At 48.8% G+C, this 12113-nt stretch overlaps 1 protein-coding gene and 1 pseudogene across 1 annotated transcript in view; both read right to left on the bottom strand.

Moving 5' to 3' along the window:
• The window catches only part of PTK7 (protein tyrosine kinase 7 (inactive)), a 60087-nt gene that overhangs the window by 29151 nt on the left and 18823 nt on the right, over positions 1-12113 (bottom strand). The gene's annotated exons all lie outside the window — the stretch shown is intronic.
• LOC115860677 (large ribosomal subunit protein uL10 pseudogene) lies at positions 7610-8570 on the bottom strand (annotated as a pseudogene).

Raw genomic sequence — 12113 nt, 5'->3', positions numbered from 1 at the left:
GCTTGGAGACATGCGGGAGGGAGCAGAGCCAGGGACCGGGCTGAGTTTTCCTGTCCTGGGATTTAACTGTAAATATCTGGAGAGGCTCCCACGTCCGGATTAGAGAAACAGAACAAAGTCACCAGGGATTAGCACAGAAACAACCTAGCGGGCCAGCTCTTCTACCTTAGATGAAAACCACAGCTCAGCCTTGCCCTGCCCACTCCTGGGAGGCCCTGGAGGGGGAAGATCAACCTCTGACGGCAGAAGCGGTCCTCGTGTCCAGTATCAGGCGGCATCCGAGCCCAGAAGGGCAGATACACCGGCTGGGAGATGTGCTTTAAGAAGCTCCTCAGCCAGCAGCCACACCACCTGATCCTCGAACCAGCCTGTCTTCTGCTGGGGCTCAGAGGGCCACACCTAGGACACATCTCTCGCCCTTAGTAACCCTCAGATGGCTGCGATGTCTCCAAGGAAGCGGCAATAAATTAAAAGCTCAGCCAGAGTGACGTGGTGTGATCAGGCAGAAGGAACATGGGGTAGAGAGACCTGGGTTCTAGTCTCGATACAATCCCTCACAAGTAGGGTGACCCTGACCTACCACCACCCGCCACCAGGTAGTTTTATTATATATAACATTAGAGAACTGAAAGGATGTGACTGGACAGTCACCAAGACCTAGTCCTGGATTCGCTGGCACTGAGCCTGAGAGGCAGTTACAGAAACAAAGGGCTCACTCCCCAGAGTCCCCTTCCTGCCCCCCAGCCTCCAGCTGCACAGCCGGCCCCTAAAGCCCACACACCACATGTAGGGCCAGCCCCGGGAGGGATTAAAAGTGATGCTATAAATGGCAGGTGTGCAGTTAGAGGCAGCTGGGAGTCGCAAACCGGGACCCAGCATCACTGCTGATGAGCTACTCCCATTCCTGCGGCTCAGCTTGCATCCCGTCTCCCCAGGAGATCCCGCCTCTGCCTCGGGCACACACTTACACTGCCAGCTCACTGCCCGTGACACCCCTGATACGCCCGCCTGTGCTGTGACCAAGAGCCGTATCTTCCAAGCTAGACTGCAAGCTCAAGGTGAGCTTGAATGGGCACCTTCTATGCCCATTCTCAGCTCCAAGGAGAGAGACAGAGACAGCAACCAGCTGTCTCCTGAAGACGCCAGTGAGCGGCCTGCAGAAATAATCTACATTGCGGGAAGGCAATGGGGCTGCTGGACCACGAGACTGGGAAATGGTCCAGGAGCTCAGGCCCAGGAAGACTTTTGGGATGCTCAGATGGTGTGCTCAAAGAGTCCTCCCTCATCATCCAAAGATGGAAAGGGACTCGCTGCAGGTTCCACAGCCATTCATTAGGTGGGCCCAGACCCAGGCCCCAACCAGGTCTTCCTCCCAGGTGCAGTGGGGAGGGGCCCAGGGACACCACAGCAAGAACAGTGCCAGGGTGAGCTTCCCACGGTCCTTCTTGTGCAAGCAGAGGGCAAACTAAATGACAGTCTGGGGACTGGTTGGACCTGACTTCATCTATTCATTTTCAAGACAGTCTCAGAAAACTCTGGGAGACTCTGTTTTCTGTGCTCTTTTTACTCATCTCTGAGGCACACACCCTAAACTCCCTATGCAGGGAGAACATGATTCCCTGCCCTTTAGGTGGAGTGGCCTCAACTGCACTCAATGAGGGAAAATCCTCCCTGGCTCCTAAAGACAGTAAAACATCCCTTCGGCCTGTTCTGTCCAATATGGCAGCCACTAGCCACATGGAGCTATTCAAATGTAACTTAATCAAAATGAAACAAAACTGAAAACTCATTGCCTCTGTTCCACTAGCCATATTTTTAGTGCTCGGGAGCCGCACGTGGCTAGCGGCCACCGTACTGAACAGCGCCGATGCAGAACAGTTCTGTCCCCACAAAAAGTCCCATCAGTCAGCGCTGCCTTAGCTACTCTGACCGTCTGCTTCTTGCCGGCCCTTATTACATGGACGCATTACTTCTCATCCAAAGAACCCTCCACACGGACCAGCCTCATTTCACAGAGGAGGAAACTGGGGTCAAGGCTATCCCAGTAATGGCAGGGTCGGGAACTGCCCCTGGATCTGTCTGGCTCCCACGTCTGTGTTCTTTCCACGCTGCCACGCTAGCTGCTCTTCATTTCTTTCACTTTACTCCCTTTTATCCAGGTCCCCCCAACAACCATTCTGTCCTGTTTCAGGTAGGTCCTCTCTTTGTATGTGCTCTGGTCAAATGTGATGTTGTTTCGTGCGCAGCTATTTTTAACCCATATAAATGATCTTGCATTATCTCTCATTCTGTCTCTCACTTTATTCCATTCGGCACTATGTTTTGAAGCGCCTTCCCTGGGGCCATCACCTACATCCTGCTGCTTTTCCCAGTAGAAGAACATACTGTTGGGTCTGGGGAAGCAAGAAGCAAATGAAATTTTTGAAAACAAGTTAAGTGGCTGAACATAGCTGCCCAAAGTTTGAAAATCAGTTTTGAGCCTACACCCTCCTCTCTGCCCGGGCCTCCAGCACTGCAGCTAGCCTCACGCCGTGCCCCGGCATGCATACGGGTATCAGCAGAGCCTGGGGAAACACGCATGCAGGCGCACCCCCCCAGCTTCTCCCGTGCCCCTTCCTCCTCCCACCAAACCCCAAAAGTGACTAAAGAGGTTGGTCCTCAGCTGGCTCCAAAGGGATAAGAGAAAGAGGCAGTCTCATACTTTTATATTTAGAAGTGCTCTGCAAACCACTTCCTGGAGCAGACAAGAGTGGGGAATGTGAGGACATCGCTTTGCTATGTGTGATGTGGAAAGCACGAGCCACCCAGGGCCTGCAGCAATGGGCTGCGTGTACCACACACCCGATGACATGCGGCGATGCTGAACACATGTGCAGGAGATGAACGTGGCCCTCGGCAGCCTGGCCATCCCCTCGGGGCCAGGGCACAAGGCAGGGCCCAGGAGTCGGAGCCGGACACAGTCCTCCAAGTGCCCCTCTCCCAGCCTTCCTTTCTTTCCTTCTCCACCTGTCTGACCAACAGCTGCTTCTGGAAACCAACCCTTCTCTCTAGGGAAAGGGTTGCTCCAGGCTTTAAGCCTCAATCTGAAACACAAAGAGAAGAATCCCGACTGAAGGAGGCAGTATGGAAGAGCCAGTGTCTTCAAGAGGCAAGGGTACCCTCCTCGCCTCTAGGCTGCTGGGGGGGGCGGGGGGGGCAGGATTTTGCACAGTGTCCACTGCCTTCTTCTGAAGGTAGACCTGCTGCTGCCATCAAAGGCCCTCCCCTCAGCCACCTCTGCTACCACGTGTGGCTGGAAAAATGTCGGAGGGGGAAGCTATCTGGAGGTGGGGATCGACTACTGTGGCCATGGTCACTGCTCCGACATCACTCAGATGTAACTGATGCTTGCCCAGTTGGGGAAGGGCGTGGTCAGGGGACAGAGACGGGGAGGGGAAGGCAGGCCAGCTGCTTAATTAGAGTCAAAGCATCAGACTCCTTATAAACTTCACTTTACAGCTTAAAATATAAACTCTCTAGTAAGACAAAACCAATTTTATTCTTTTATTTCTTAACTGCATCACTGATGATTTGCTCCTTTATTGTTTAAAAGAACATAACCAAAAAAGAGTCGTTTTTGAAAAATCAGCTGTTCTGAAAAAGCATTGTGGTTAAAGATGGCAAAATATGTATTTCAATCTCCAAATCAGTAACAACAGATGAAAAAAATACAATCTGATGAATAACAGACAGAAACAATTCCTTGTAAGTTATTTTTAAAAGCACCAAAAACTTGCAACACATTACCAGATGCTTAAAGCCTAGGGATAACTGACTTTTGGGGGCCGGGGGGCGGGGTGATGTTATAAAACATAAAGCACACACAAATAGCTAAAGAAAAAAACAGCCCCTAGGAGTGGCTGATGCAATAACTGAACAGCCAAAAAAATGACAAAGACCTAAAGTTTATTTTATGCCTACTCTGTCGATCTTGAAGTCAGGGTCTGGAAGGTACCAAGATCTGGCTTCACTTAAGTCTGGAACCGGCTGCCCCTCCATCCCAGGAGGTGCCTCTTACAGGCCTCTAAAGTCACGCAAAGAGAGAGAGAGAGAGAGAGAAGCAGACACTGATGGAGAAAGACAGAGGGAGACAGGAAGATGAGAAAAAGGGGGCTGGAGGGAGATTGATGGTGTGGGCGGGGGAAGGGAGGGAGGAGCAGAGGAAGGGAGGGAGGGGGGAGGGACGGGGACAGAGAGACACAGAGAGACCCAGATCAACAGAGAGACACGGACAAACTGAGAGACAGAGAATAACATACAGTCCTAGAGAGACCCAGAGAAAGGGAGACAAAAAAAACAAAGACCCAGAGCACACACATGTGCACACACACACGTAAGCACACAAAAGGCTCCCCATGCCTGTAGAGCAGCCCCCAGCCCCACATTGACCCCAGCTTCCCCCCCACCCCCGGCCAAGTAAACCCCCCACAGGGCTTTCCCTGCATCTCTAGTAGGGAGGGTCCTCCCCACTCCCTCCTGCCACCCAACCCAGTGGCCACAGGGACTCCAAACTCAAGAGAGTTTGGCAGCCACGGGGCTGCCCAGTGTAACACTAGACACGGAAGGTTACAGCAAACCTGTAGCTGGGAGACCGGGGGAGTGAGAGGAGTCAGGAGGGACTCTAGATACACCCGATTCAGACCACTCATAGTGGAGAGCCTCAAATTAGAGGCTCCTGGTAAATAATTCACCAGGAAAAATACAGTACCTTCCCTGAGCTCATCCATTATTCACCAAGATAAATGTACCATATTGTTACACTTCCTGACATCTAAAAATGGTCTGAGCCATTAGGCCAGGAGCAAGAAGACAGCAGGGCACTTTCTACCCAACTCTTCCAGAACCCCTGACCCAGCAGTCCTGGCGCTCTTGGAACACACTCCGTTGCTCCTCACACAAGGGCAAAGACGTCAACTTCCAGAAACGGCCACAGCCTGGGCTCAGACCATGAGATCCCGAGAGCAGGCCCGCCTCCACAGCCCTCAGGAGCCCAGCAAAGTCCTAAGTAAGACGCCCCCTGTTCACCAGACCCCGGAGGGGTCAGCCCTCTCAAAGGGAAAAGGTAACCACTGCCTGTACCTGTCTAAGAGCAATTCTGTTCCTAGGAGGTTCAAAGAGTTTGACTTTGATGCCAAACGAGTGTCACCTACAGAAAGACCTGCATCTGACTTGCACAGACGGCTCTGAGCAAATCACTCTGTCCTTCAGGCCTCAGTTTCCCCATCTGTAAAGCCAGCTGCTCCTTATCCTGCAGGGACGAAATGCCCCCTGGGAAGTCTGAAGAGCTGCACCACTTTAAGGCCCTGGCTCACAGTGTACAGGCAGGACCGAGGTGCGACAAGAGCTCAGAGTCTGGAGTCAGACTGTCTGCACTTCAATTCTCCTCTCCCACTTACCGAGCATATGACCTTGGGCAAGCTGTTTATCCTCTCGGTGTCTCCGTTTCTGTAGCTATAAAATGGTGCTAATAACAGTATCTACCTCCTAGGCTTGCGAAAAGTAAATTCACATGTTAACCAATGTAGCGTGTTTGGAACAGTGCCTGGCACGTATTAAGTATCATATGAGTTTGGGCTCTTAGCCATTCTTGCTCGTCATTATTATGTTCAAGATTTTTTTTTTTTAATCTTTTAAGGGCCTCCGTCCCATGACAACCACCTCTCACCCAGTGTAGGCCTTAGTCGGCACCCCTCTCACGCAGACCGTCTGCAGCTGCCGGCTGCCCTGTTTGACTCGCCACCCACTCAATCTCTGCCATGTGGGTGTATAGGTTCTGAACAGACCCTGGGGTCCAAAACTTTGTCCCGCAGCTGCCCCATGGAGCCTTGGAGCTGGCGGGTCACGTAAGCGGGTCTCCACAGGGAAACAGCTGACTGCTGGGACCTCTGCGCTCTCTGGCCCACTGCCCCGGGAACCTCCAGGCAGTGCCCGGATTAGCAGTTGCTCATCGTTTCAGTCACTCCCCCACCTTCACTATGAAGAAGAGTCAGAGCGAGTCTGGGTGAAAATATGGATCCAGACCATGTTGGAAGGAGGCAGGACTCTGGCCTCAAGGGACCCAACGGTAGTTAGGTGAGGACAGCACAGTGAATGTTTGGGTGCCAACTAATGCCTGGAGATAACTCTTAGGGTTCAGCTTTCTGATCCCGGAAGTCCCCAATGAGAGAGGACTGGAAAATGCTTTATAAAGGATAATATCTGACTACATAAAATAGAAGTTGTCATCAACTCTCAATGGCAAACGACCGACTAGGAAAATGGTTTCTAGCAATCGACAGAAAAGGGGCTGCTGGCCTTGATACACAGTTACAAATCAATCATAATAACTACTAAAATTCTAACAGTAACATGGTCAAAACAGCATGTCTTCTCAAAACAAATATAAATGATTAATAAAGATAAGAAAACATTCCAATGCACCAATAACCTAATGAATGCAAATTGGAACATAAATGCAAATAAGAAATGCAAATCATTCTGCCCTATCAAATGAATGCCAAGTTTTTAAAATAACACTCAACACTGGTTGAGTATATGGAGAAAATGGTCCTCATGCCTTGAAGATGGGAGTGTAAATGATAATAATGTCCTTCTGGAAAGTGGTTTGGTAATATTGTACCAGTATCCCAAAAAATTCATGCCCTTCTTCCTTGGAGAAGTACCTGATTCCAGGTCTGGGCAGGAAATGTGCCAAATGAACCTGGAACATCTTATCATACGAGGAAATGAGCAAAGACAAGCAGGGCCACATCAAAAGGGTCAGGGCCAGCTTGAAGAGGCTCCCGCGAGGCCAAGAAGGGACCTTTTAAGCTTCATAAGGGTAAGAACTACATGGCCTTAACACACTGGTAAGTTTAAAATCTGTGAGTTCATAATGATGTTTAAAAAAAAAGAGCCCAGGGCTTCCCTGGTGGCGCAGTGGTTGAGAGTCCGCCTGCCGATGCAGGGGACACGGGTTCATGCCCCGGTCCGGGAAGATCCCACATGCCACGGAGCGGCTGGGCCCATGAGCCATGGCCGCTGAGCCTGCGCGTCCGGAGCCTGTGCCCCACAATGGGAGAGGCCACAATGGTGAGAGGCCCGCGTACCACCAAAAAAAAAGAGCCCAGAGGGTAGGGATAAATTGGGAGATTGGTATTGACATATACACACTACTATATATAAAATAGATAACTAATGAGAACCTACTGTATAGCACAGAGAAGTCTACTCAGTAATGTGTAATAGCCTACATGGGCAAAGAATCTCAAAAAAGAGTGGATATATGTACATGTATAACTGATTCACTTTGCTGTACTCCTAAAACTAACACAACATTGTAAATCAACTATACTCCAATAAAAATTTTTTAAAAAGACACCGTTAATGCCAAATCATAAGATTTAAAAAATTAAAAAAATGTTTTTAAAATTTAAAAAAAAAAGAGCCCAAAGTCCTCCATTGGTCACCTTTGAAGGATGCTAGAAAACCAACTCATTATCTTATTTTATTTTATTTTTTGGTAAGAGACGTAAGCGTTTATTTCCTTGTTTCACAAATAAAGCCGGCTGAGTCGGCTGCTTTTTGGCGATTAGTCAGAGAGACCAAATCCCATATACTCGTCCGACTCCTCCGACTCTTCCTTTGCTTCAACCTTGGCTGGGGCTGCAGCAGCAGCAGCAGGAGCAACAGTGGTGGCGGCAGCCACAAATGCAGACGGATCAGCCAAGAAGGCCTTGACCTTTTCAGCAAGTGGGAAGGTGTTATCAGTCTCCACAGACAAAGCCAGGACCCACCTGTACCCACTGATGATAGAAGGGGGTACAGATGCAACAGCTGGGTAACCAATCCGCAGACATATGCTGGCAACATTGCGGACACCCTCCAGGAAGCGAGAATGCAGAGTTTCCTCTGTGATGTCGAGCCCTTCAAGGTTACAGATGCTGCCATTGTCAAACACCTGCTGGATGACCGGCCCAAAGGAGAAGGGGGAGATGTTCAGCAACGGGGCTTCACTGGCTCCCAATGTGTCTCCAATCTTAATCAGCTGCACATCACTCAGGATTTCGATGGTGCCCCTGGAGATTTTAGTGTATTGCCTAAAGCCTGGAAGAAGGAGGTCTTCTCAGGGCCCAGACCAGTGTTCTGGACCAGCACAGTGACTTTGCAGGGCGGCAGGCGGCATGTCATTGGCCAGCAGCATGTCCCTGATCTCAGTGAGGTCCTCCTTGGTGAACACAAAGCCCACGTTCCCCTGGATGTGAGGCAACGGTTTCTCCAAAGCTGGGTTGTTTCCCAGATGCCCTCGGATCACCTTGTCCATCATCGTGTTCTTGCCCATCAGCACCACAGCCTTCCTGCGGAGGGACACGCGGATCTGCTGCGTCTGCCTGGAGCCCACATTGTCTGCTCCCACAGTGAAGCATTTCGGATAATCATTCAGAAGTTGGATGATCTTAAGGATGTAGTTGGACTTCCAGGTTGCCCTGTCTTCCCTGGGCATCACGGCGGTGCCTCAGGGATTGCCACGCAGGGTTTAAAGACGATGTCACTCACTCGAGGACACCTGGCAAGAGGCTCATTATTTTAAAAACTGGTCAAGAAGCATTTACTCTCCCTTTCGTGAACAGCTATACCTCAGGGTAACCAAACAGTTAATAAGGGGCGGTTTATCTTTATAGAAGTCTCCAGCTGATACACAGAATATCACCATTTTATAGTCCCTAATAAAATCCTGGATCTAGCAATGATTATTGACGGCTGCTAATTCCAGAGGACAACCAGATGTTATGTGCCTACTGAGAAAGTATACCTGGAAAAAAAAAAATCAAATCTGACCCTGACGAAGCCTCCAGATCTATGTTTCATTATTAAAAAGAAGCTCTCTATGGGACTTCCCTGGTGGCGCAGTGGTTAAGAATCTGCCTGCTAATGCAGGGGACAAGGGTTCAAGCCCTGCTCCGGGAAGATCCCACATGTCACGGAGCAACTAAGCCCGTGCACCACAACTACCAAGCCTGCGCTCTAGAGTCCGTGAGCCACAACTACTGAGCCCGTGTGTCACAACTACTGAAGCCCGCGCGGCTAGAGCCCACGCTCCGCAACAAGGGACGCCACCGCAATGAGAAGCCCACGCACCACGACGAAGAGTAGCCCCTGCTCGCCCCAACTGGAGAAAGCCCACACACAGCAACGAAGACCCAAAGTAGCCAAAAATAAATAAATAAATTCATTTTAAAAAAAGAAGCTCTCTAGAAAGAATTTGGAAAACAAGGGCTGAAATAGTTAACTGTGAATGCACATTCTTCTGTTGCTCCCACAAACGGTTAAGACCTAATATTGTTGTTGTTAATGTTTCGTGCGCTTCCACCATCTTCTCCACCAGATTCTCAGCTCCCTGAGGTCAGGGGCTGGACGTCCACTCTTCCATCCCCTCCACTGTGGACGCCTTGCCCATTGGAGGAGTTTGGGAAATACCAGCTGATCTGTGGTGGGTTCACTGGCCCCTGCATGATGTGAATCCAAACAGAGTTGAGCCCAGTATGGGATCCTGGTCGGCAATTACATTAATTATCATTATTAATTCAACAAACATTTATTTAATGCCTACCATGTGCCAAGTACTCTGCAAGACACTGGGGATGGAGAGAGAAAAATACAATTACTGCCTTTAAGTATCTCTGTTTAGTGGGGGAGTCAGACAAGTAAACATATAATTACAACAGCGAAGGCTTACTGACCGCTTATTACGTGCCAGCCACTATTGCGAGAGCTTTAACCCCATTGTTAATGCTTAAAACCACCCAGTGAGGTAGGTACTACGACCCCCGTTATGCAGATGAGGAAACTGAGGCACAGAAAGGTGAAGCCACTTGCTCAAGGTAACATAGCTGGTAAGTGACAAATGCAGGATTCAAATCTCCGGTCATCTGGCTCCAAAGGAAAACCTATCATAATCACTAGGCTTTACCACATTATCACACAGCATGATGGGTGGGTGCACGACGGGTGGGTGCACAAGGCAGGCTTTTAACTCAGAGTGAGGGTATAAGGGGGCAGAGAAGCATCCTGGAAGAAGGCTCTTCAAAACAAGATTTTAAGAAGGAACGGGGCTTGGGGACTTCCCTGGCGGTCCAGTGGTTAAGATTCTGCAATTACAATGCAGGGGGCATGGGTTCAATCCCTGGTCAAGGAACTAATATCCCACATGCCGCACAGAGTGGCCAAAAAATAAAAAAATTAAAAACACAAAAAAAGAAGGAACAGGGCTTGGCAAATAGAAAAAGAAGCACAGAAACAAAACACGAACTCAGGGTAATTCCGGATGCTCAGAGTTTAAGGGATGATGAGGGGGAACACAGCAAAAGGCCACTAGGACACTGGTTTGTGAGGGGTGGAGAAGGCAAAGGAGGTGAAATCCAAGTTTACCCTGCTTAGGCTGTCCCTGGACCAAAAAAAATCACCAATACAGTGAGTCCCCGTTTCCAAGGAGGTGGCTGTTAGGTTAGAAGATGGACTGAAGAAGCTCTTTGTCACGGTACATTCACAGAAGGCATGATCATGGGATAACGTCATACCTGGTCTATTAGTTTCCTAGGGCTGCTGTAACAAATGACCACAGCTGGGTGGCTTAAAACAACAGAAGCTTATTCTCTCACAGTTCTGGAGGCCAGAGGTGCCAAATCAAGGTGTCGGCAGGGCTGGTTCCTTCTGGAGGCTCTAGGAAGAGTCTGTTCCATGCCTCTCTCCCAGCTTCTGGTGGTTGCAGGCAATCCCTGGCACTCCTTGGCTTGTGGCTACATCATTCCAAGCTCTGCCTCCGTCATCATGTGACCTTCCTCCCTCTGTGCGCATCTGTCTCTTCTCTTCTTGTAAGGACATCACCAGTCACATAGGATTAGAGCCCACCTTAATGACATCTCTTTACTTGGTTACATCTACAAAGGCCCTATTTCCAAATAAAGTCATGGTCACAGGTCACAGGGCTTAGGACTTGAACATACCCTTTTAGGAGACACCATTCAACCTATGAACACCTGCTATTCTGCAAACTGCTTTTTTTGCCCTACAGCTAGCCACAGGTATTTTTCCGTGTCTGTTCACATGGTTCTGGCCCATTCATTTCAACCACCGTATGTTATTTCACTGTATCGGTGACCCAAAATCTATTTGTCTAACACCCTAATCATGGACATTCAGATGGTTTTCAATTTTTTGCCATTACAAACAATGCCCCAACTGAATCTCTCTGTACAGGCACCTATGCACATTGGTAATGGGAATGTTTCTTGTAGTATGACTTCCTAGAAACAGGACTCCCCCTGGACCAAAGAGAACACAATTTCAGGGCTTTGATAAATGACAAATTGCTCTTTAAAAAGGCTGTACCAATTTATGCTTCCTTACCAACACTGATACTTATTAATCTTTGCCAATTTGAGAGACATAAAATAATACTTTGTTTTATTCTGCAACTCATTTAAGACATTTAGTCTGTTCTTGACAACATAAAGCTATCTTTTGTATGTTCACTGGTTAGCTGAATTTTCTATTCAACTTCCTTGTCTACTTTTTTCCTTGTTTATTTTTACTGTTATCTTTTTCTTATTAATTTGTAATCAATAAGATCACTAATATAAGGTCTTTTCTGCATTTCATGTTACACTTTTCCCCCCCGAGAATGGTCATTAAGTTACTGAATGCCTACTAAGTGCCAGGCATTGTTCTAAGTGTTGGGAATACGGCAGTGAACAGGGCAGTGAGGCTTCCTGTTCTCAAATGTTACTTAACTACTCAGAAGAAAATGGGTTTGCACATAATTTGGGCTTGGAAATAGATAGGAAGTGAATTTTCACCCTTGGGTGCAAAGCTGTCTTGGAATTCATTTAAATACTGCCCTGTTTTGCTTCGAGAGCCTTTTAGGGGGAAATCTAGTCTGTTCTCCAGGTGTTCTGGAAGCACCCACAAAGGAGCAGTGCGGTTAGTGAAGGTGGAAGCAGGAACAGCTGACAGCTGTGCCCTTTCCTTGAAAGGAAGAGCCACACCCCAGGCACCCACACCTCCTAGAAGTCCAGGGCCTTCAACAATTAAGCCCT

The sequence above is a fragment of the Globicephala melas genome, chromosome 11 (genome assembly GCF_963455315.2).
Source record: "Globicephala melas chromosome 11, mGloMel1.2, whole genome shotgun sequence".
Lineage (NCBI taxonomy): Eukaryota > Metazoa > Chordata > Mammalia > Artiodactyla > Delphinidae > Globicephala > Globicephala melas.
Note: the sequence above shows the minus strand (reverse complement) of the source record. Positions and strands in the feature narration are given on the sequence as shown.